Below are 26,245 nucleotides of genomic sequence, written 5' to 3' on the forward strand. Positions count from 1 at the left end.
TAAAAGCATTTCTTGACTGGCAGTTGCTAAGTCTTAACTGCCGATAGGGATACTGACTGGTATCCTACTATTTGTCTGTCAGATTTTAACTTCTGAGTTTTTTTGCAGTAGTGGTCTTTTAAAGAGCAGCATCAGGCTGCATGACGAGGTACTTATTTTGAGGAAACTGCACTAGGTGAAATATATCTATCTATCTATCAAAGTCCTGGAATGTGACTCCCAAAGCTTACATTACAAAAAGACTCATTATTAGACTAGGTCCACAGTAGACTCCAAATCAGGCTTTTTTCTACAATAGACATGTCTTTGGATCCTATATTAACTATAGGATCCTTTCACGTCTGTTGTGTTTATAGAGGTGACAGAGCACAATCCTACTCAACTTTCCAGAGACCGCACGGAGCATGGACATATCATAGACAGCAATGCTACCCAACACATGTCTGCTACAACAGATACCAATGGATGTGGATGGCTCATACTGTACACTGTGGCCATCCACATTGTGACTGCGGTGTACTGTAAACTCGGCCATAATCAGTGTGGTGTGCTGAGGTGCTGACCAGAGCTGTACAGGAAAAATGAAGGGAATGGTGGTACCATACTTACCTGGGGCTTCCTTAAGCTCAGCCCGTCGCCATCTTCCCGGGTGGCTCCTGCCCCCCCCTCCCCAAATACAGACCAAAATCCTGGCCGAGTTGCACACGTGTGGGCCGGCCTGGCGCACTTGCCCATCGCACTCCCGTGGCTGGGCACGTACTGCGCTTGCACTGTACTACTGCACAGGCCCAGACCACTCCCAGGGCCATGTGCGATGAAGCTCGACTCGGTCAGACTTTTGAGCCATATTATGGGGGGGTAGGAGCCACCGGGTAGACAGCGTGGGATTAAGCGGCCTCAAGGGGGCTTAAGGAAGCCCCAGGTAGGTATAGAACCTGAGATGGCTTTCATCTCAGGTTCACTCTAAGTATAAATCCCAGCTCACACTGCGACGTCAATGCAGTGTATGCAGAAACAGCGTGTTAAGCTCATCCACTCAGGATGTGCGAGCTTCAATGCTACATCATACACATACCCTCTGTTTTGTATCCACTCCCTTTCATGACGGCTTCATTTGCCGTAATGTTCACCTCCATCTGCCGTTGCTGCAGCTTCTCTGCTCACCAACTGGAGTCCTACCTAGCAACATGGAGGATTGTCATTGGTCCACCACATGAACCCTTTTGAAGCAGGATTCCCCTTTTTCTTTTTTGCAACTCAATGGGGTGCCACATGCTTCTGCTGGGCTCCGATCTGTTTCGGACCGAACGGCAGTCAGCAGTAGTGGATCCGAATCCACAGGAGAGGCGAGTTGGCATTCTGCCTGCGGTGACTAGCCTAGTGGGAACAGACAGTGTACATTCCCATAAGCTTCCATTGTATCCGATTTGCGACGTTTACAGAGCGATTGTGATAAGGTTGCAGAAAAATGCTTCAGGTGGGGATTTTGTATTTGAAATTCAATCTGTCAGCATTGCATATGCATTCGATTGACAGTGTGATTGCATCCCATTAATAATATAGGATGCTCTCACCGTCTGATTTTGTGTTCCGGAAATCACTTCATTTTTTAATGCAGTGTGAACAGGCCCTAAAAGCTCTAACACTTTAACGCACGGATCTAGGCAAGCCAAAAAAGAAATCAAATAATTGTTCATAATAACATAATAAAAATGCAATCTTATTTCAGGGCCTGCATTACTAATGTGAAGGTTGTGGCTTCGGAAGTCGGTGGTCATGTGACTGGAAAGCTCAAGTGGTAATATCTATCTTTTTATAGTTTTGATTATTTTTTTTTATGTAATTTTAGATTTTGCTGCCAAGCACAGCTTATCAAGGTCTTTGATGAGAAGTGAATTCCCTTCCAGTAAGTGCAGGTTATCCAGGCTTCATCACAACTATGTACACAAATCTATTAGGGATGGTCAATAACATGCAAATCGTTTCAAGTTGATGCAGTATTATGCCAATTTTGTACCACATTTATGCAGCTTGAACTTGAACCATTCAAATCTTGCTGAGGTAAAATTAGATTAGTCCATTTTCAAGCTGCACACATTTTTATACAAAATGTGTATAGTTTTGCACCAACTCAAAATTATTTGCATCTCATTGTCTATATTTACAATCTATATCACAAATAATACTGGCGCTACTACCCTCCTGGATCCTAAAAGTTGAAAAACCACCCAAAGTATTTGTTTTGTGCAGATTGTGCAAAAGTGGAGTATTACACTAGTAGCTACACAGAAAAATCACAAACATATAGCACTGCTAATCTACAGGATAGTGTTCATTGTTGGTATCGCACGACAAATGATGCAGCAGCACACTCCCAAGAACACTTCCTAAAGTTCAACGCTCTGTGCAGTAGGTATCGCACGAGGTATTTCCCTCTTTAACCCTTCTGGCGGTCTATTAAAAACCGACAGGGGGCAGCGCAGCCATTTGTGATTTTTTTTTTTTTAAATCATGTAGTGAGCCTAGGGCTCGCTACATGATAGCCGCTGTGCAGTGGCATCCCCTACCCTCTTCGATCGCCTCTGGCGATCAGGAAATCCCGTTCAAAGAACGGGATTTCCTGCAGGCCTTCCCCAGTCGCCATGGCAACGGGGCGGGATGACATTGGGAGTCCCGATCCACCCCTCAGCGCTGCCTGGCACTGATTGGCCAGGCAGCGCACGGGGTCTGGGGGGGCGGCGCGGTGGATAGCGGTGAATCGGCGGGTAGCAGCGGCGATCATTATGCACACGCAGCTAGCAAAGTGCTAGCTACACGTAGCAAAAAAAAAATTATGTGAATCGGCCCAGCAGGGTCTGAGCGGCACCCTCTGGCGGCTTACCCCGTGTCATACACGGGGTTACCGCCAAGGAGGTTAAAAAGAAAGTGGTATCCCTGATGTTGAAGTTTCTGTAACTGCAAAAAGACCAGCAGTACTGTTCTGTTCAAGCGTACTACATTCGGTCCCCAGTGAATGCGGCCAGTCCAGGCCACTGTCCTCCCTGAAGGAGCTGTGGAATTAACCGACCTAAAAACAAAAACAACACAAAAAACTGGCAAACAAATTAAATGGGGAACAAAGGACACGTATGCTGGCAGATGAGCAAGGCAATCTTTATACAACACCAAGGCCCATATGTAATTAACTTTTTCTCCTGAGTTATATCCTAGGAGACAATTTTCACATTCTCTTTAAAACAACAACTCAGCATTTTTGAATTGAAAAAGTACCTAAGGCCGGATCCACACTATAAGAGCTTTTGTGAGCGCTTGCGTTTGATTAGCGCTTGTTAAAAAAATTGTTCCCATTCACTTTCATTAAAATCGCGGTAAAAATCACTGCAATCACGTATGTATTTTTTTGCGTATGCACTCGCAGCAATCGCGGCGATTTTTACCACAATTGTAATGAAAGTGAATGGAAACAATTTTTCAACAAGCGCTCAGCAACCACTAATCAAACGCAAGCACTCATAAAAGCGCCTACAGTGTTGGTCCGGCCTAACAGTTAGTGAAAAGGTACAATCACATTAATTTTGAGTATTTTCTTGCTTGCTGGTGGATTAAAAGACATTTTATAACAAGGCATGAAAATATCACCCAGGAAAAAATGCAGGAGAAAAAGTTAATTGTACATGGGCCCAGGTCTTGGCTTACCTTCCCCTCCGCTCTTATCCCTCCTGACAGTCCAGCTCCTCAGCTGTAAATGCTTACTGTTCCAATGCCTGCACACCAGACCTCCACAGTCCCTCTGCTCCAGTGATGCTCACTACTCTGTGTTTCCTAGTTGGGTCATGTGGCACACTTCCTGGTAGGGTCACATGATACACTTCCTGGTTGGGTCACATGATACACTTCCTGGTTGGGTCACATGATACACTTCCTGGTTGGGTCACATGATACACTTCCTGGTTGGGTCACATGATACACTTCCAGATTGTATAGCTGGTATACAAGCCATGCAGTGTCTGTAGCTTCACAAATGCTGTTCCACATTAAGAGGTTAAAAAATAAAAGATTACATTTTCCTAACACAATTTACTTTTTTAACATTTTAATGTGGCATAACATTTGTTACCAGGAAGTGCACAGCAGCCAGGCTCACTGGAGGGACTGTGGAGCTTTAGTGTGCTGCATTGGAACAGTAAGCATATGCAGCCGGGAAGCTGAACGAGTGGCAGGTACGGTAAGCAAAGACCTGGTGTTGTATGAAGTTTCCCTCTTCACTCTGCTGGAATACATTTCCTGTATCCCCCTGTTGATTTGTTTGGCTACATTGTATTTTTTGCCCATGTTGGCTAGAGCCTAGAGCCATCGCTTTTGGAAGGGCAATGTGGGTTGTCCAACAAAACTTCTGATGCAGATAGGGATGGCCAATGAGAAGCAAATTATTTTGAGTTGATGCCAGATTATGCAACGTTTGTATGCAAATTTATGTAGCTTGAAAATTGACCAATCAAATTTTACCTCAGCAGGATTTGATTAGTTCATTTTCAAGCTGCATAAATTTGCATAAAGTCAAAATTATTTGCATCTCATTGACCATCCCAAGTCCTACAGATAAGAACAGTATCACCAGCCGTTTTTATTATTATTATTATTTAGTATTTATATAGCGCCAACATATTACGCAGCGCTGTACAGTGTATATATATATATATATCTTGTCACTAACTGTCCCTCAAAGGAGCTCACAATCTAATCCCTACCATTGCCATATGTCTATATTATGTAGTGTAAGTACTGTAGTCTAGGGCCAATTTTTAGGGGCAGCCAATTAACTTATCTGTATGTTTTTGGAATGTGGGAGGAAACCGGAGTGCCCGGAGGAAACCCACGCAGACACGGAGAGAACATACAAACTCTTTGCAGATAGTGCCCTGGCTGGGATTCGAACCAGGGACCCAGCGCTGCAAGGCGAGAGAGCTAACCACTACACCACCGTGTGGTGGTTAGCAGTGGTTTTGTGATTTGTGTAATACCTGCACGGAGCATTGTACTTAGGAAGTGTTCTCAGGAGTGTTCTGATTGCTTCATCATTTGCACTGAGAAAGCAGCAGTCAGCACTATCCTGTAGATTAGCAGTGCTATGTGTGTGTGATTTTCTGTGTAGCTACTATAGAACTGTGATACTTCACCTTTGTACACTCAACACAAAACATATTGGCCTCGATTCATAAAGCATTACCACATGCATTAATTCAGGAAACAGCTGACTTTACTGAGCAATTAGGAAAATGTCAATTCATAAAGGCTGAAGTTGCTGAGCAGTGAGGTAAATTACCGACTTGTGCGGTAAATACCTCCACACATGTCAGTAAATGTGAATTCATAAAAGTTAGAACATGCTGTAAAAATCTGAAAAATTACTGCTGGCTCTAGGCTGGCGATATGAAAGTGATATTAGAGTGGTAACTGCGTAAAAGCCACAAACAGAGAGGATAAGCTATGACTGACAGGATCAGAAGCCAATAGAAACAGCCCCTGTCTGCTTCAGGTCCTGCTGATCCGATGCTGATAGGAAGTGCAGGCTTTGCGGGTGGCACAAATGTTTCTACCCCCTATCTGCTGGCTTCAGATTCAAAGATGCTTTGCCCGGGCTCTGATACACACAGTAATTACAGTGACGTACACTGTAAAGTCCTAAAGAAGTTGGCCTTCACCACCGTGTGTACTGCCAACATTTTGTGCTTCTAGATTGAGACTGCTGATTAGTTGAGTTCCAGATAACTGAGACTCTTCTGTACTAGCACACTTTCTACAGTGCATTTCTGGGTAACGTATGCAAAAACACGTTACATAGCAATTATTCATGTTATGAGCAGGGCTGTGGAGTCAGTACAAAATTATCCAACTCCGACACCCCAGTTTATGAAAACACCATCTCCAACTCTGACTCCAGGTACCCAAAATGGCTCAGACTCCGACTCCTGAGTCTAAAGGTGCATACACACATGCGACTATAGTTGTTTGAAACGATCGTTCACCGATCATTTCAAACGACGATCGTTTAAAAAAAAGGAGCCAACGACCATTAAGTCTAACAACGGACGAGCTAGATTGTTAAAAAAGAACGATGTATCTTGGCGGATTTTTTCCAAAGACGATCGTTTGCAAACGTAGTACATCATTGGAAACGATCGTTCGTACTAAGCTTGACATGTGCATTTTACTATTTCTCCATGGAACTTTTCATTTTTATGGGCAAGCGCAATAGTTGCTTTACGTGATGTAACGTTCGTTCTAACGATCAGATAGTTACGCACCTTTAAAAACGAACTTTACTTAGGTCGTTCTTTCGTCAATTAAAAGTTTGTTCGTCGTTCACAATGAACGATCGTTGTTTTGTCGCATGTGTGTACGTAGCTTTAGGCCCGGTTCACATTCAGGATCAGGAAAAACTGTCCGTTTTTACAGCCAGTGTGCTGTAAACTGTAAGTTTTCTATTTGTTACTATGTAGCTGCAAAACCTTCCGTTTCTGTTCCGTTGAGCAAAACGGTCCGGAAAATTAGGGCCTGCAGCATTTTTCACGGAACCGTACAGACGGTTCCGTTGGCAAATGCAGATATGAACCGGGCCTAAAAGTTACCAGGGCTGTGGATTTGGTCCAAAAATCATCCGACTCCTGACTCAGACTTCTAAGTTTGTGAAACCTCAGACTCCAACTCCAGCACCACAGCCCTGGGTATGAGAATTGCATGCGCGTTTTTAATTTGCACAGTGTGTTGCGTTAAAGTGCACATTACACATTTTAGTCCAATGCCCAATCCAAGATTACTAGCATTTTCAAGAGGACGTCAGGAATTTTTGGATGAAAGTTGAAATTTAAATATGCATATAAAAACATAAGCAGATAAGGCAGGCACAATGGGTTTGCTGAAAATTGACGCTATTTAGGTCTGTGTCCTGGAGTGGCAAGGCGTTCATGTTGAGAGCCTCTTGTATCATTATTCTGTTTGACTTATTTCTGTGAAAGCTTGGAAGATTGAATAGTAAGGAATAATATTTCATGAAATCAAGATTACGGTTTATTTTGTGCAAGGTCAGTGACCTGAGCGTTCTCAATTAACCGTTGTCATGTGGCAGTACAGTAACCGTGGCTTGTGTGGGAGTACTGATGAAATCAAGCCCTGCGAAGGATAGGTTTGCTAGCAGTGTGGAGAAAGTCTCCAAAAAAATAGTAAACTATGTAGCATACATAATAAAGGACCAAAGGCACTACAGACTATATGCATGATAAATGCTTTCTGGTTTCCTGTCTAAGCTGAGAGCTGCCGGTATAGTGTGGGCCTAGGCAGCCCTCTGCAAATATACACAAAGTGGGTGCATTTGGATTTGGGCACTGTTGGTTTTGGCATTCTCCATGCTTTACTGCTTCAGAAGTGTGGCACAGTTGTCATTGGGGTTTTAGGATTACTACTGTAATAATTGGTTAATGTCAACTGATGCTGTTGTTGTGTTGAAACTCCTTCTCAGTGCCTATTCCTAACAGCACGCCTCCAATGTTAACCACTTCTTAGTACATGTAAAAAAAGATGCAGGAAATGTGGGCATGGTGTGATGCTGAATGATGGTGCTCCCTACACTTAACTGTTCCCCTGTCTAATTTTTAATACGTGTCCCTACTGTAACCCTATTCCTAATTACCCCATCAATTTCCCTTCCATAATTTGGGCTCTGGCTATAGGCATAATGCACCTTATGCTCAAGGGGTGTAACTACAAATCATGGGGTCCCCCAGCAAAACTTTGATGCCCCCCCCCCAATGTTTACACCCTTTCCCTTGCCCCCTATTGGTGACCCTCACAGCCTGGGGCCCAATCTTGAAAGGGTCAAAAAAAATCCTGGCTATTATAATCTTTACAACCATAACAAGTGTAGCCACAAAAACACCTGTCCTGGAGGATGGGCCCACTGTATGCCAGGGAGTGGAGGTTAGTAGTCCACTCCACCCCCCCCCCCCTACACACACACACTGCTCTGGGCACCCCTGTGATTGCAAGGGCTGCTTTCTTATAGGTACGCCCCTGTTACAGCCTATGGCATTTCCAAAATTACCTGCTTAATCTTCTTGGTTGGGACCCTAGCTTTCCCCTAAATCCTTAACCCATTCCTGAAGCCTACATTTAAGCTACCCAACATCAGTTAAAGTGAACCAGAGACAAATCACCCTCATGTATTTCACCATATATATCAGTGGGAACATTAGAGAAAACACCTACCCTGCTCTCTATTTCATCCTTTACTGCTCAGCCTGCCTGTTAGCAGCCTTGATAAAATCCCCCACTGAGCATTCCGTCTGGCTTTGCTCAGGAATCATTATATCTGAGTCTGTCTTTGATGTCTTTTCAAGCCCAAGCCTGCCCCCTTCTGGCTCTGCTATAATGACTCAGCTATAATGATTCTTGAGCAAAGCCAGACTGAATGCTCAGTCAGGGATTTTATCAGGGCTGATAACAAGCAGGCTGAGCAGTGAAGCATGAAACAGAGAGCAGGGTAGATGTTTTCTCTAATGTTCCCACTGATATATATGGTAAAATACAAGAGGGTGCTTCGTCTCTGGTTCACTTTAAGGAGCAAATAAAGGGTAAATGAAAAAATAAATCAGATTTGCTGCTCATTTCGACTGCTCATAACAATTGTACTGAAGTTAAAAATTACTCTGCTGATTTGTACCACAGAAGTGAAAGCATCTTTCAGAGCTGTTTTCCAACTTTAGCTGAAACATTCCAAACCCTTGCAATATTTTTACCCTGAAAATACCATGACGGACTGCATTTTTCATGTACCAGATGGTTTGCAATATGATGTCATCTAGGGATGTTACAGTGCTGTACAGTCATATGTTTATGAGAGTTTTTCTCTTCCTGCGGCTGTTCTCTTTTCCTCCTAATTGAAGACAGCCTTGATACAGGGACTGTTATTTAGATGAAATCTGTACAGAGAGAACCGTGTAGGTTAGCATTACTGACCTCCTTCTCAAAATGCTGGTAATGGCTTAATTACTTTCTGAATGACTGACCCATGACCCAAGTTATACCAGTAAATCACATACTGGTAGATCAGTGAATTATAGAGCATGAAAGCAACTAGAATACCATAGAATCTACTCAATACAGTATTTTTAGAAAAAGAGGTCAACAATGGTAACCTGTATACATCTCATAGATAAGGTACACTGCATACGTGTCTAGTACATCAGTTTAAAAGCGTAGTGTGGATAGCACTCCTGTTAGTAAAAGTGATGTGCCAAGGTCACTGGGTTCTGCAGCATTCAGAGCCCCAACTTAGTCCAGGAGAAGTGAAGACCGGCACCATCAAGTAAGTATTTTGCTCTTTTATTGCAGGCACATGACCAAATTGCAAGCAAGCATAGCGACGTTTCGGAGGACAATCCCTCCTTTCTCAAGCTCTGTCAGTGTCAAATTGATAACATACAATCTATCACACCATTTATACACGGAGTTAACCAATTAGAGTGTTGCTGCTTTTTAAGCGACCAATCCCCATCAGTCCTGCAGCGTGGACCTGAAAGGGGACTGCTATTTAATATGCACCCACTCTGTAGCCAATGAGGACCTCAGAAACACGGTCACATGTAGGGCAACCCTTCGTGACATCAGCGTCAATACAGCCACCCCCCCTGGGACGCCATGCAATGAGGAGAGGTCTGCTGGAAACGTCATCAGGTCTACGCCCCTATGTGGAGCGGACCTGATGGAGAACCTCTGCCTCCATATGGGGCGCGCACACGCCCCTCTCTGTGACGTCCCACGTAGTCCAACGCGCGGCGGGATGTAAACAAACCGCCCACGTGGCCGCGCGGGACGTCAGCCAATGAGGAGAGGAGATGGAAACCGTCATCGGGTAACCGCCCCTAGTCAGGAATGAACCCGATGGAAAAACCTCTACCTCAGAGTGGGGCGCAGACCACGCCCCTACATGACGCCCCATCTCAGCCCCCATGCTGCGGCATGTAAACATACCACCCATGTGGCCGTATGAAGTGCCGATCGCCGCCAATGTCAACCCGGTGCCACACATGTGCAGGATGGAGACCTAAAGGTCATAGTCTAAGATTAAATATTTAGAAACATAAAGTAACATCCATCACAATAAGATTCAATAGGAGGAAACGACAAGGCAATATCCACCCTAAGGGAATATCAAAAAGCTTAAGTCTGCACACAAGAGCACCACCAGACCAACGCCAAAATAAGGATAAACTGAATTTATAGAAAAGGTGTCATATCATAATCCCTGTTCATGCCGCGTGGCTCTAAGGTGTCCAACCTGCGAATCCAGATAGCCTCTCTGTATAACAATCGTTTAACTCGATCACCACCTCGTCTAAGGGGCGGTATTTGCTCAAGTATCTGGAATCGCAGCTGGCTCACCGAATGACGCGCCTGCATGAAATGACTGGGTACTGATAATTCCTTAACGTTATTTCTGATGGTACTCCTGTGCGCAGACAACCTAACCTTCATAGGTTGTGTGGTCTGTCCCACATATAACAGACCACAGGGACACTTCAATGCATATATAACAAACCTAGAATTACAATCAAACTGTCCATGGATTTTATATTTTGTGCCCGTATGGGGATGACAGATATCAGTGCCTCTAATGACACTATTACAATGTACACAATTTAAACATGGATAAGTACCATTTGCTCTTCTAGAGGTAACTTTTCTAGTGCTTTTAGTACCTAGATCTGCTCTAACTAATCTGTCCCTCAGAGATGGTGCACGCTTATATGACATTAAAGGATAATTTTGGAACTCTTCAATATCCATTAGGCTCTCTCGAAGTATCACCCAATGTTTACGTATAATACCTGCTATTCTCCCACTAAATACACTATACTGACTGACAAATGGAATACGCTTGTTGTGTCCCCTCCTACGACTAGTCCTGTCTGTTCTATCCCTCTGTAACCCCGACCTCGCCCTGTCCAGTACCTGTCGCGGATAGCCTCTCTGAATAAACCTTGTTCTCAATTCATCAAATCTGACCTCTCTCTCAATATCACTCTCAACTATTCTCTGCACTCTTTGAAACTGGCTGATAGGAATAGATAATTTCGTGGCAGGTGGGTGGAAGCTGTCAAAACACAATGTGGAATTAGTGTCAGTAGGCTTAATGTATAAGTCTGTGCTCAGCCTACCATCTGACACACGCACCATTGTGTCAAGGTAGCTCACCTCCCGACTGTCAGTATGTAATGTCAGTCGTATGTCTCTACAACTTGTATGTAGTTCATCCACGAACTGGACAAGGCTCGAATGTGACCCCGCCCACACGCAAAACACATCATCTATATAACGGAACCAACACAGGGCATGAGTAGTAAATATTTGATTAGTATACACAAATGCTTCCTCATAGGCATTCATAAAAATGTTTGCGTAGGACGGGGCCACATTCGAGCCCATAGCTGTACCCTTCAACTGCAAATAAAACCGGTCCTCAACCATAAAGTAATTACAAGATAGCACCAATCTCAATAAACCACAGAGAAACTCAATCTGCGCCAGATCAAAATCTGAAGCGCATCGCAAGATGTGTTCAACAGCCTCCACACCTCCATCATGTGGGATGGAGGTGTAGAGGCTTTCCACATCTAATGTAACCAGGATAGCCCCTTCTGGAATACTTGGCAATCTCTTAATTTCATCCAGGAACATAGAAGTGTCCCTCAAATATGATTTGCCTGCAATGACAAATGGTCTCAAAATTATATCTAAATATTTGGCTATAGGAGAAAAAATCGAGTCAATGCCGGCAACTATCGGACGCCCTGGTGGCCTTTGTCTGTCCTTATGAATCTTGGGGCAAATATAAAGAACTGGTATAATTGGATTTTCTTGTATAAGATATTCGGACAGTTTTTCATCAATGATGTCCATCTCCCTTGCTCTAGTGAGTAAACTTTTGATTTTGGACATAAAGTCTCTAGTAGGATCTTGTTCCAGTATAGCATAAGTTGTTCCATCTGATAGTAGGCGATAAATTTCATTTTTATAAAACTCAGTGTCCATAATGACCACTGCTCCCCCCTTATCAGCCTGCTTAATTATAATTGATTTGTTGTTATTCAATTCACCAATTGCTATTCTCTCCTCCGAAGTAAGGTTATGGGAGATATGTATATCGTCCTGTCTTCCTCTAAACAGGGTCTCCACTTCATTGGTGACCCTAGTGATAAATTTGTCAATAACTTGACATGATGTTGGATTAAATTTACTCTTAACTCGCAAGGGGGTATCTTTCAACGATAGTCTGTCCGTATCGATTGATTCCCTAGGCGCAAAAAGGTCTCCCCGTGGTCTACCAAAAAAATATTTCAACCGGATCGATCTAAAAAATCGTTGAAGGTCAATATCTAGATCCACCTGTTGGGGCCAGTTCGTAGGAGAAAAAGAGAGGCCTCTCTCCAACAGTGCCTGTTGTGCAGGGGTCAAGGTCACAGAGGAAATGTTTACTACTATGGACTTCATTCGTTGGACCTGGGGTTCTTCATCCTGGGTTGACGGAATCGTTGCCGTAGGCGATCTTTGATATTTTCGCCGCTTGCCCCCCCTGCGCGTTCTTCTGTGCTGGAGGGGTGGTCTGAGGATGAGCTGTTGCCCAAAAAATCAGAGGAACCACCATGAGGTTCAGGATGACCACTGTCTTGAGGTTTGGGACGTATTGGACGTCTCCTTTTATTATTAGGTTTCTGCCAGGCATAAATGTAACCCGTTGTATAATCTGATGCATCTCTTTGATATTTCTCTCTCTTGATGGCCTGTAGGTTGACCTTATGTTCTTTCATGCTATCGGAAAGTCCAACCACATACTTAGCATACTCATCTGTTGGCATGTTGTCACACAGTTTCTGTTTAATTAAGGTCACTGATTTGAGCATCAAGTTTGGGTATTTCTTCCATAATTCTATCGACAGTCAGCGTCATGGAGTCAAAAGACGCTTTGTTCCATATGAGCATCCACGTATGGCAGAACCTCGTGTCTGTCGGAAACATCAGAGGGCTCACATTAGAACGTAGTCCTCTCGGGATCCTGCCCACTCTCAAGTATTCAGCTAGGGTGGTGGCATGTAGTTCCAAAGATACTTTCAGTTTCGATATTTTTTCCAGCTGTTTCCGGATCATCTTGTCATCAATAGTGTTAAGGAAAGCCACTTCTGTGGTCACCTTGGCAACGATCCTTGCCGTGTCCTCCGGTGTATAGGAGAAAATGAGGTCATCGATGGCTGAATTCTCCATGTTGAAACAGGGTGCAAATCCAATGCTGTGTCAATTGTAAAAGCGTAGTGTGGATAGCACTCCTGTTAGTAAAAGTGATGTGCCAAGGTCACTGGGTTCTGCAGCATTCAGAGCCCCAACTGGCGTTGGTCTGGTGGTTCTCTTGTGTGCAGACTTAAGCTTTTTGATATTCCCTTAGGGTGGATATTGCCTTGTCGTTTCCTCCTATTGAATCTTATTGTGATGGATGTTACTTTATGTTTCTAAATATTTAATCTTAGACTATGACCTATAGGTCTCCATCCTGCACATGTGTGGCACCGGGTTGACATTGGCGGCGATCGGCACTTCATACGGCCACATGGGTGGTATGTTTACATGCCGCAGCATGGGGGCTGAGATGGGGCGTCATGTAGGGGCGTGGTCTGCGCCCCACTCTGAGGTAGAGGTTTTTCCATCGGGTTCGTTCCTGACTAGGGGCGGTTACCCGATGACGGTTTCCATCTCCTCTCCTCATTGGCTGACGTCCCGCGCGGCCACGTGGGCGGTTTGTTTACATCCCGCCGCGCGTTGGACTACGTGGGACGTCACAGAGAGGGGCGTGTGCGCGCCCCATATGGAGGCAGAGGTTCTCCATCAGGTCCGCTCCACATAGGGGCGTAGACCTGATGACGTTTCCAGCAGACCTCTCCTCATTGCATGGCGTCCCAGGGGGGGTGGCTGTATTGACGCTGATGTCACGAAGGGTTGCCCTACATGTGACCGTGTTTCTGAGGTCCTCATTGGCTACAGAGTGGGTGCATATTAAATAGCAGTCCCCTTTCAGGTCCGCGCTGCAGGACTGATGGGGATTGGTCGCTTAAAAAGCAGCAACACTCTAATTGGTTAACTCCGTGTATAAATGGTGTGATAGATTGTATGTTATCAATTTGACACTGACAGAGCTTGAGAAAGGAGGGATTGTCCTCCGAAACGTCGCTATGCTTGCTTGCAATTTGGTCATGTGCCTGCAATAAAAGAGCAAAATACTTACTTGATGGTGCCGGTCTTCACTTCTCCTGGACTAAGTTGGGGCTCTGAATGCTGCAGAACCCAGTGACCTTGGCACATCACTTTTACTAACAGGAGTGCTATCCACACTACGCTTTTACAATTGACACAGCATTGGATTTGCACCCTGTTTCAACATGGAGAATTCAGCCATCGATGACCTCATTTTCTCCTATACACCGGAGGACACGGCAAGGATCGTTGCCAAGGTGACCACAGAAGTGGCTTTCCTTAACACTATTGATGACAAGATGATCCGGAAACAGCTGGAAAAAATATCGAAACTGAAAGTATCTTTGGAACTACATGCCACCACCCTAGCTGAATACTTGAGAGTGGGCAGGATCCCGAGAGGACTACGTTCTAATGTGAGCCCTCTGATGTTTCCGACAGACACGAGGTTCTGCCATACGTGGATGCTCATATGGAACAAAGCGTCTTTTGACTCCATGACGCTGACTGTCGATAGAATTATGGAAGAAATACCCAAACTTGATGCTCAAATCAGTGACCTTAAACAGAAACTGTGTGACAACATGCCAACAGATGAGTATGCTAAGTATGTGGTTGGACTTTCCGATAGCATGAAAGAACATAAGGTCAACCTACAGGCCATCAAGAGAGAGAAATATCAAAGAGATGCATCAGATTATACAACGGGTTACATTTATGCCTGGCAGAAACCTAATAATAAAAGGAGACGTCCAATACGTCCCAAACCTCAAGACAGTGGTCATTCTGAACCTCATGGTGGTTCCTCTGATTTTTTGGGCAACAGCTCATCCTCAGACCACCCCTCCAGCACAGAAGAACGCGCAGGGGGGGCAAGCGGCGAAAATATCAAAGATCGCCTACGGCAACGATTCCGTCAACCCAGGATGAAGAACCCCAGGTCCAACGAATGAAGTCCATAGTAGTAATCATTTCCTCTGTGACCTTGACCCCTGCACAACAGGCACTGTTGGAGAGAGGCCTCTCTTTTTCTCCTACGAACTGGCCCCAACAGGTGGATCTAGATATTGACCTTCAACGATTTTTAAGATCGATCCGGTTGAAATATTTTTTTGGTAGACCACGGGGAGTCCTTTTTGCGCCTAGGGAATCAATCGATACGGACAGACTATCGTTGAAAGATACCCCCTTGCGAGTTAAGAGTAAATTTAATCCAACATCATGTCAAGTTATTGACAAATTTATCACTAGGGTCACCAATGAAGTGGAGACCCTGTTTAGAGGAAGACAGGACGATATACATATCTCCCATAACCTTACTTCGGAGGAGAGAATAGCAATTGGTGAATTGAATAACAACAAATCAATTATAATTAAGCAGGCTGATAAGGGGGGAGCAGTGGTCATTATGGACACTGAGTTTTATAAAAATGAAATTTATCGCCTACTATCAGATGGAACACTTTATGCTATACTGGAACAAGATCCTACTAGAGACTTTATCTCCAAAATCAAAAGTTTACTCACTAGAGCAAGGGAGATGGACATCATTGATGAAAAACTGTCCGAATATCTTATACAAGAAAATCCAATTATACCAGTTCTTTATATTTGCCCCAAGATTCATAAGGACAGACAAAGGCCACCAGGGCGTCCGATAGTTGCCGGCATTGACTCGATTTTTTCTCCTATAGCTAAATATTTAGATATAATTTTGAGACCATTTGTCATTGCAGGCAAATCATATTTGAGGGACACTTCTATGTTCCTGGATGAAATTAAGAGATTGCCAAGTATTCCAGAAGGGGCTATCCTGGTTACATTAGATGTGGAAAGCCTCTATACCTCCATCCCACATGATGGAGGTGTGGAGGCTGTTGAACACATCTTGCGATGCGCTTCAGATTTTGATCTGGCGCAGATTGGGTTTCTCTGTGGTTTATTGAGATTGGTGCTATCTTGTAATTACTTTATGGTTGAGGACCGGTTTTATTTGCAGTTGAAGGGTACAGCTATGGGCTCGAATGTGGCCCCGTCCTACGCAAACATTTTTATGAATGCCTATGAGGAAGCATTTGTGTATACTAATCAAATATTTACTACTCATGCCCTGTGTTGGTTCCGTTATATAGATGATGTGTTTTGCGTGTGGGCGGGGTCACATTCGAGCCTTGTCCAGTTCGTGGATGAACTACATACAAGTTGTAGAGACATACGACTGACATTACATACTGACAGTCGGGAGGTGAGCTACCTTGACACAATGGTGCGTGTGTCAGATGGTAGGCTGAGCAAAGACTTATACATTAAGCCTACTGACACTAATTCCACATTGTGTTTTGACAGCTTCCACCCACCTGCCACGAAATTATCTATTCCTATCAGCCAGTTTCAAAGAGTGCAGAGAATAGTTGAGAGTGATATTGAGAGAGAGGTCAGATTTGATGAATTGAGAACAAGGTTTATTCAGAGAGGCTATCCGCGACAGGTACTGGACAGGGCGAGGTCGGGGTTACAGAGGGATAGAACAGACAGGACTAGTCGTAGGAGGGGACACAACAAGCGTATTCCATTTGTCAGTCAGTATAGTGTATTTAGTGGGAGAATAGCAGGTATTATACGTAAACATTGGGTGATACTTCGAGAGAGCCTAATGGATATTGTAGAGTTCCAAAATTATCCTTTAATGTCATATAAGCGTGCACCATCTCTGAGGGACAGATTAGTTAGAGCAGATCTAGGTACTAAAAGCACTAGAAAAGTTACCTCTAGAAGAGCAAATGGTACTTATCCATGTTTAAATTGTGTACATTGTAATAGTGTCATTAGAGGCACTGATATCTGTCATCCCCATACGGGCACAAAATATAAAATCCATGGACAGTTTGATTGTAATTCTAGGTTTGTTATATATGCATTGAAGTGTCCCTGTGGTCTGTTATATGTGGGACAGACCACACAACCTATGAAGGTTAGGTTGTCTGCGCACAGGAGTACCATCAGAAATAACGTTAAGGAATTATCAGTACCCAGTCATTTCATGCAGGCGCGTCATTCGGTGAGCCAGCTGCGATTCCAGATACTTGAGCAAATACCGCCCCTTAGACGAGGTGGTGATCGAGTTAAACGATTGTTATACAGAGAGGCTATCTGAATTCGCAGGTTGGACACCTTAGAGCCACGCGGCATGAACAGGGATTATGATATGACACCTTTTCTATAAATTCAGTTTATCCTTATTTTGGCGTTGGTCTGGTGGTGCTCTTGTGTGCAGACTTAAGCTTTTTGATATTCCCTTAGGGTGGATATTGCCTTGTCGTTTCCTCCTATTGAATCTTATTGTGATGGATGTTACTTTATGTTTCTAAATATTTAATCTTAGACTATGACCTTTAGGTCTCCATCCTGCACATGTGTGGCACCGGGTTGACATTGGCGGCGATCGGCACTTCATACGGCCACATGGGTGGTATGTTTACATGCCGCAGCATGGGGGCTGAGATGGGGCGTCATGTAGGGGCGTGGTCTGCGCCCCACTCTGAGGTAGAGGTTTTTCCATCGGGTTCGTTCCTGACTAGGGGCGGTTACCCGATGACGGTTTCCATCTCCTCTCCTCATTGGCTGACGTCCCGCGCGGCCACGTGGGCGGTTTGTTTACATCCCGCCGCGCGTTGGACTACGTGGGACGTCACAGAGAGGGGCGTGTGCGCGCCCCATATGGAGGCAGAGGTTCTCCATCAGGTCCGCTCCACATAGGGGCGTAGACCTGATGACGTTTCCAGCAGACCTCTCCTCATTGCATGGCGTCCCATGGGGGGTGGCTGTATTGTTGCTGATGTCACGAAGGGTTGCCCTACATGTGACCGTGTTTCTGAGGTCCTCATTGGCTACAGAGTGGGTGCATATTAAATAGCAGTCCCCTTTCAGGTCCGCGCTGCAGGACTGATGGGGATTGGTCGCTTAAAAAGCAGCAACACTCTAATTGGTTAACTCCGTGTATAAATGGTGTGATAGATTGTATGTTATCAATTTGACACTGACAGAGCTTGAGAAAGGAGGGATTGTCCTCCGAAACGTCGCTATGCTTGCTTGCAATTTGGTCATGTGCCTGCAATAAAAGAGCAAAATACTTACTTGATGGTGCCGGTCTTCACTTCTCCTAGTACATCAGTTTAAAGAGAATCCAAGATGAGAGTTCTATGGAGGCTACCATATGTATTTCCTTTTAAGCAATACCAGTTGCCTGGCTGTCCTGTTGATCCTCTGCCTCTAATACTTTTAGCCATAGACCCTGAACAAGCATGCAGCAGATCAGGTGTGTCTGACATTATTGTTAGATCTGATAAGATTAGCTGCATGCTTGTTTCTGGAGTACTTCAGACACTACTGCAGCCAAATAGGTCAGCATGGCTGCCAGGCAACTGGTATTGTTTACAAGGAAACCAATATGGCAGCCTCCATATCACTCTCACCTCGAGTTCACTTTAAACCATGAATGTAGGGTAGAATGGCTGCTAAGTGGGTAACACGTTTGCATCAGGCTTTGTTCACACTTGTACCTTGTGTGTAAATTCTTGTGCATGTGTTTTTCAACATGCACCCTAAACGATGAGTTGCAGTGTAACAGCGCAAATGTTGGCAGGATGGTGTGGATCATCCGTAAAACGTTCCCAAGTGTGCTGTATCACAATGCATGGGAGCGTCTGACTGTACCGTGAACGGTAAAATGACTTTCATGCTTACCATGCAGATCACATACCATGTGCAGTGTGTCCAAACTCTGAACATATGGGTTTATTAAAGTGAACCTCCAGACTAAAAATCTACTCAGCAGCACTGAAAAGGCTTGGTGTTTCTTTAACCGTTTCACAGCATCAGAACTTTTTTCTCACCCAAGTCTCATTTTTAGCTGCACAGAAGCTAAGCTCCACCCTATCAAAGAAATCTGCCTGGGCATTTTTCCCCTGATGTTGTTCTCATTCTGCTGTTTTGGTGCAAATTTTTTTTTTTTTTTTTTTTTTTAGTTTTGAAAAGCCTAGCGTGCACAGCTGGGAGGGGTGATCAGGACAATTGGAACTGTATCTCATGCTCCTTGTCACCTCATTTAAACCAAAAAGATGGCTGCCCCCATGAAATCACAAACATTTGCCTGTATCTTTTAAAACATAGTGGGTAAGAGATTATATTACCTATCTATTTTAATTAACATAACTAATGTAACTTAATGACAGCATGTTTGTTTAGGCGGAAGTTCCTCTTTAACTAAATAACGATAAATCGTATATGCACAGACAGTAACATTTTAGTAGCATGTAATTTTACCAGGTGGTACACAAACTGTGTTACGTAGTTTGCATAACTGAGGCATGATGTCACATGACATACACTGGGAGCTGTACAAGTCACATGACATTCAGCGCTGCATAATATGTTGGCACTTTATAAATACAATAAATATAATAAATAAATGACAAACACTGGGAGCCATACAGAGCAAAGGTGTGCTGAGCAGATTGGCTGTGATGAATAGCAGAAGATTGACCTGGCATTAAAGCAGGTAAAGCTCAACTGTGTTACTCATTAAGGGGAGGAAGTGTGTGTGTTTAGAGTGGTGATTGGGGGTAAGAGGTGCTATGCTGACCACACTTGTTTTGGAAGCACTAGTCATGTTGGACACACACATAATAGGGGTGAGGGGTTGTTTATTTTGGAGGGGGAATTATGTTGGCACCACATTATTGGGGGTGGGAGGTTTCAATACTTATTTGTTGGTGGAGGGGGTGGTGGCTCCATATATATGTGTGTGTGTGTGTGTGTGTGTGTGTGTAGTGGGGGAGGGGGGGGGGGGTTACAGGGGATTGGCCATGCTTTTTCAATGTGGTAGGAGGGGAGGAAGAATGTGAAGCAGTTTGGTCCATTAAGTTTCTACAGGGGGGCTCATGGTTTGTAATCGCACACTTGGTTGCGCATAATGTAGTTTTACTCAAAATATTGGTGTTCGGGTTCACTTTAACCACTACCCTCAAAATGGATGTTTATAGACTTCCTATTTGTGCACTTTCAGTGCAAATACTGTAGTTTTTTTTGTTTGTTTGTTTTTTACACCAACGTTTGCATGCACATAGGCCCACATTTATACCCTTCAGCCTAAGGCATGAAGTGGTTAATACTCTATGACAAAATGACCTGGGTTGACCTACCTATTGTACTATATGATCATTTTTTACACTAGGATTTTCACCAGTTAATTGTTCCTTTCCATCCTATTAGTACCCGCGGTACACGTGCAGATTCTTTGCCAACTTTGATGATTGGATTGACTAGATAATTACAAACTTCCTATGATCTACAAATCTATCTATAGTAAAGTAACAGAATGATTAACTGTGCTCTGGGCAGGCAGTACATTCAATGCAGACATGCTGTATTTTGCAATTTAAAAAAAAAACTTTATTGCATCTATTTTTATTTAACTTCACAGCTATTTTAAATTTCAAAGTAGTGTTCACATATATTTAAATGTATTTAAATGTACAGCTGATATATATGTTCCAGTGTGTGTGTGTGTGTGTGTGTGTGTGTGTGTGTGTGTGTGTGTGTGTGTGTGTGTGTGTGTGTGTGTGTGTGTGTGTGTATATAGTGTGTGTGTGTGTGTGTGTGTGTGTGTGTGTGTGTGTGTGTGTGTGTGTGTGTGTGTGTGTGTGTTCCACTGCATAATAAGGACATACAATAGTCATGTCTGAACATACTCACTTTACATGTTTAACTACTGTGTATGTACAACTAGAAACGAACTTTAGGAAAACAGTAGTGATCATACCAACATAGTTTCCCTATAATCTTAGCTTGTGGAAGTCAGTGTAAGGATGCTGCAACACCTTGTATCATCTGCAAATATGGCAACATTGTGTATGCAACATTCAGCCAGGAAATACTGCTCATCCTTAAAGGGGTTCTGTGGGGGTTGTGGAAGAGAAAAACTGACACTTACCTTGGGCTTCTATCAGCCCCGTGCAGCGTTAATGTCCCACGCCGTCCTCCTCCCATCTGCCGTTCTCCGCCGCCGGCCCCGATCTAAGCGGCATGGGATCCAACTGCGGCTGCGCTAGAGTGGCCGCGCACCCGCTCGCTTCCGCCTGCGTCATCAGAAGCTTACTGCGCAAGCGCAGTACAAGGCTCCGTTGTACTGCGCCTGCGCAGTAAGCCTCAGATGACGTGAGCGGAGGCACGGCAACGCGCATTATTCGTCTGTATGTCAGACGAATAATAGCCCGGTGCCGGCTGCGGGGAACGGCGGATGGGAGCAGGACGTCGTGGGACATTACCGCTGCACGGGGCTGATAGAAGCCCAAGGTAAGTGTCAGTTTTTCTCATCCACAACCCCTACAGAACCCCTTTAAGGTGGCCACACACCATACAATTTTTTAAATATCTGTTCAATTTAACCACTTGATGACCCACCCTTTACCCCCCCTTAAGGACCAGCGCTGGTTTGATTGATCTGTGCTGGGTGGGCTCTGCAGCCCCCAGCACAGATCAGGGTGCAGGCAGGGAGATCAGATTGACCCCCTTTTTCCCCCCCTATGGGGATGATGTGCTGGGGGGGTCTGATCTCTCCTGCCTGCTGTGGGTGGCGGGGGGGGGCACCTCAAAGCCCCCCTCCGCGGCGAAATTCCCCCTCCCTCTCCTACCTGCTGCCTCCCCCTGGTGTTCCGGGCTGCACAGGACGCTATCCGTCCTGTGCAGCCATTGACAGGATGTGGTCTGTCACATGGCGGCGATCCCCGGCCGCTGATTGGCCGGGGATCGCCGATCTGCCTTACGGCGCTGCTGCGCAGCAGCGCCGTACAAATGTAAACAAAGCGGATTATTTCCGCTTGTGTTTACATCTAGCCTGCGAGCCGCCATCGGCGGCCCGCAGGCTATTCACGGAGCCCCCCGCCGTGATTTGACAGGAAGCTTCCTGATTAATTAGGCTGCAGCTGGCGACGCAGTACTGCGTCGCTGGTCCTGCAGCTGCCACTTTGCCGACGCACGTTATGAGTGTGCGGTCGGCAAGTGGTTAAGAATTGCAATACATTTTTCTGACTGATTGTAACATTTAAAAAAATCTGACCAATGTACCACACACGTATGTTAAATTTTTCCCCAATTGTGATAAAAAATGATTGGAAACTATGACAAAATTGCTAGGGGGTGTATATCAATAAACTGTCAATCTAACACACACCATACAATCTTTAGAAATATTGAAGAAAAATATCTGGCATTCCGGATCGATAAAAATCGAAGAAAACGGGAAATCCGATCAGATTTTTCAGTCGAATGAAAAAAAAGCTTTCGATTTTTCGGGAGATCCGATCGTTTTTATCGAATTGCCGTAAAATCGGATCATTTTATTGTATCGTGTGTGGCCACCTTTACACTGACGTCCACAAGCTCAGATTAATAGGGAAACTCTTTTGTTAGCCAGTATTTCCTGGCTGAGTGTTGTATACACAATGTTGCCATCTTTGCAGATGATACAGAGTTATGCAGAATTCTTCTAAAGGAGGCTTTCCCTGTCTTCTAACCAAAGATAGAATAGATTCTGTTCCACAAACCATATCAATGGGAACATTCAGGAAAGAAAGCAACACTGTGTTGACTGAGTCTGCCATTCTGAAAGGTAGGTTCTGTACTATGAGTAATTACCATAGTTGCTCTGTATAGAAGCTTCTGTAGGAAAGTCTACCCCGGGCCAGATCTGTGTACTTTTGCTTCAGAAGAATATAACTTTGTCCTATAAAAACAGGGAGTGAGTCATAAGGGCCGATTTATCAAGACGTGGGAAGCAAAAAAGTGAAAATAAAATAAAAAATAACAATAACTGGGACAAGTTTTTCTATGTGGCATGCAGGATTTCAGAATGAGTGAAATCCTCTACTGTCATTAACATAAAGTGAAGGTTAATGACAGTAGGCTAGTGTAGACAGGAGTACAACACTTGTATGCAGGATTCGTCAGCTTAGCGCCTCTGTGGCGCTCTCTTCACAGAGGCTAAACTGACGAATCCTGCATACAAGTGTTGTACTCCTGTCTACAGCCTGATGAAGTGGGTTGAGCCCGCGAAACGCGTTGCTTTTAATTAAAGTATGTGATTAAACTTTTTTGTGTTGAAAAATCAACATTTTCTTGTGCCTGCATTGGGGAGGTGGGTCCACCTACTGCCTCCCTATTTTTAGACTTTTTATCTATTTTTATTCTACTGGCGCTTCTGTAATATTGCTTACATACTGTGTCCACCCGTGGTGGAGGGGATTTGGCCCCTTTTTTCTGATCTACAGAGAGCGACTTCCTAATCCTTAGTGGGGACAGGTCTAATCTCCCCACCTGCCTATACAGTGGTTTCCTGGAAGGTAACCTACCTTTGTGAGTATAACTCCTATAATATTACTTTTTATCCTAACCCTGCAGTACATACTGCACTATATTGGGCTCTCGGTGTCCCCCCCCCCCCCCCCCCCTCTTATTTTACCAACAGTGACTGAGTGTCCAGCTGATCGAATTTGGTCTGTCCACAATGAAGCAACAATTTTATTATCTTCTTATGTCAGGTGTGCCACCCAACACACTCATATAGCCAGTCATTGCTTCATTGTGATATGCAAGCCCCTTCACCGCGGCCAGGTAACAATCACAAAGGGGAATTTACAAATGAACATGCCTTTTGTTTTGTTGTTTCAGCCGCAGTGCAGCCAGAACAATTAGGCATGATATTGTTTCAAAGGAAATAAATATGGCAGCCTCCATATCCCTCTCACCTTGGGTTTCCTTTAAAGTCAATATTTTTACAACCCCTTCTGAGCACTGCTGTTGTACCCATCATAGCTTCACAGACCATGAGGAAGGCCATGGGGCTCAACTCACATTATTTACACTTTTACATTAAGTACTTCAGTACCTAAAGTAACTCCCCCCCTCCACAGAGCAGGACAGGCTACTCATCAGTAGCCAAGCAGCAATTCACTATAGAACTAAAGATCACAGTGTATATACGGTCATTTCTCAGCTGCATGCATCAGACACTTGGACTTTCGTGGCCAACAGCCCCCCTGCTGTATAAATGCTTTGGAGCATGCCGTTATTCTTTCAGCAGATGCCAGAGCTAACAGCTGATCAGCACTGTCCAAATGACTTGATTGGTGAGACTGACCAATCACAGCAACCACATGTGCAGAAAGAGAACAGATGCTACAGAAGTCTGGCCTCTCCTTACACATCTGCAGAGTAAGGAGAGAACAGGATTTCAAATACACCGTTTGCATCACAGGGAAAAAGCTTAAAGCGTTATAAAAAATAAAAAAAAATTAACAATATGAAAAATCAATTACTCAGTCAACAATCATAAAAATACTAAAAATGCAATACAAAACTTATAATAAAGTAATACCTTATTAGTAATAGTAATAACAGTTATAATACTAATAACCATAATAATACACAGATAATAATAATACATGTTATTGCTACTTTTAAAAAACAAATAAAAATGCAGCTTACAAATTGGACAGAGTCACAGTAATTAAAGGGACTTCGAGCACCTCTCATGGTTATGCCCAGGGATGCTCGGATGTGCCTCATCCACGAATTCGGAAATCCGCGTGGTTGCAAAAAAAAATCCGCATTCGGCCCCGCCGCATGCAGATTTTCGTCCGCGTCCACGCAACCACGCGGATTTTCTGCCGTGAATGGCGTAATCACGCGTGGATTCCCGCCCGGAGGCGGATTTTCTTTAAACGTTAATAACAAAGCCCCCATACATGCTACAATCCCCCAAATTGCATGGATTATCGAGGTGATAAGGGGCAACATAACTTCAACATAAAAAATTCCCAAATTTTTTTTTTTTCTAGAGAAAATGGATTTTAAAGTGAAATCAACACTTTAAATGGGGCTATTAATTGGTAATAAGTGGTTTTAAAAAGGGATATACGCGTTAAGCAGTCAAAGAGGTGAAGGCGAGTTCCAATGGCACTTGGCGGCGAAGGTACCGCTGGAGGAGGATGAGTGGCTGACGCCAAAAAGGCCCCAGAGAGGTTTTTGTAAAAAATTTTTTTGTTTTTTTTGCAGCAATTAGCAATGACATCGCAGCAGAGTTGTCAGTGGACACGGGCAGTGTGAACGCAGAGTGCAGTGGTGGTAGCGACTGAGTCAGGAGAAGGACTATGCGGGCGGTCAGTTCAGCAGCACAGAAGGACCACGGCAACATACTGGTAGTAGTAGTAGCAGCACAGCGTCATAGTGCTGGCCAAAAAATTAAATGTACCCGGTGACCCGGGCAGTGTGAACGCAGACAGAGTACATTGGTGGAAGCGAGTGAGTCAGGAGGAGGAGGACAATGCCGGCGGTCAATTCAGCAGCACAGAAGGACCATGGCAACATACTGGTGGTAGTAGTAGCAGCACAGCGTCATAGTGCTGGCCAAAAAATTAAATGCACCCGGTGACCCGGGCAGTGTGAACGCAGACAGAGTACATTGGTGGAAGCGACTGAGTCAGGAGGAGGAGGACAATGCGGGCGGTCAGTTCAGCAGCAGCAGCACAGAAGGACCATGGCAACATACTGGTGGTAGTAGTAGCAGCACAGCGTCATAGTGCTGGCCAAAAAATTAAATGCACCCGGTGACCCGGGCAGTGATAACGCAGACAGAGTACATTGGTGGTACCGTGGTAGCGACTGAGTCAGGAGGAGGAGGAGGACAAAGCGGGCGTTCAGTTCAGCAGCAGCACAGAAGGACCATGGCAACATACTGGTGCTAGTAGTAGCAGCACAGTGTCATAGTGCTGGCCAAAAAATTAAATGCACCCGGTGACCCGGGCAGTGATAACGCAGACAGAGTACATTGGTGGTACCGTGGTAGCGACTGAGTCAGGAGGAGGAGGAGGACAAAGCGGGCGTTCAGTTCAGC

The 26,245-nt window shown here is 44.5% G+C and overlaps 1 long non-coding RNA gene across 1 annotated transcript in view; it reads right to left on the bottom strand.

The window, feature by feature from the left end:
• Window positions 1-3,823, bottom strand: part of LOC137563938 (uncharacterized) — an 83,377-nt gene extending 79,554 nt beyond the window's left edge. The window contains exon 1 of the long non-coding RNA XR_011030475.1: window positions 3,697-3,823. This is a non-coding gene — a long non-coding RNA (uncharacterized lncRNA). The remainder of the gene's footprint in view (window positions 1-3,696) is intronic.
• Between the last annotated feature and the right edge of the window lie 22,422 nt (window positions 3,824-26,245).

This window comes from Hyperolius riggenbachi, chromosome 3 (assembly GCF_040937935.1).
Source record: "Hyperolius riggenbachi isolate aHypRig1 chromosome 3, aHypRig1.pri, whole genome shotgun sequence".
NCBI classification, from domain to species: Eukaryota; Metazoa; Chordata; class Amphibia; order Anura; family Hyperoliidae; genus Hyperolius; species Hyperolius riggenbachi.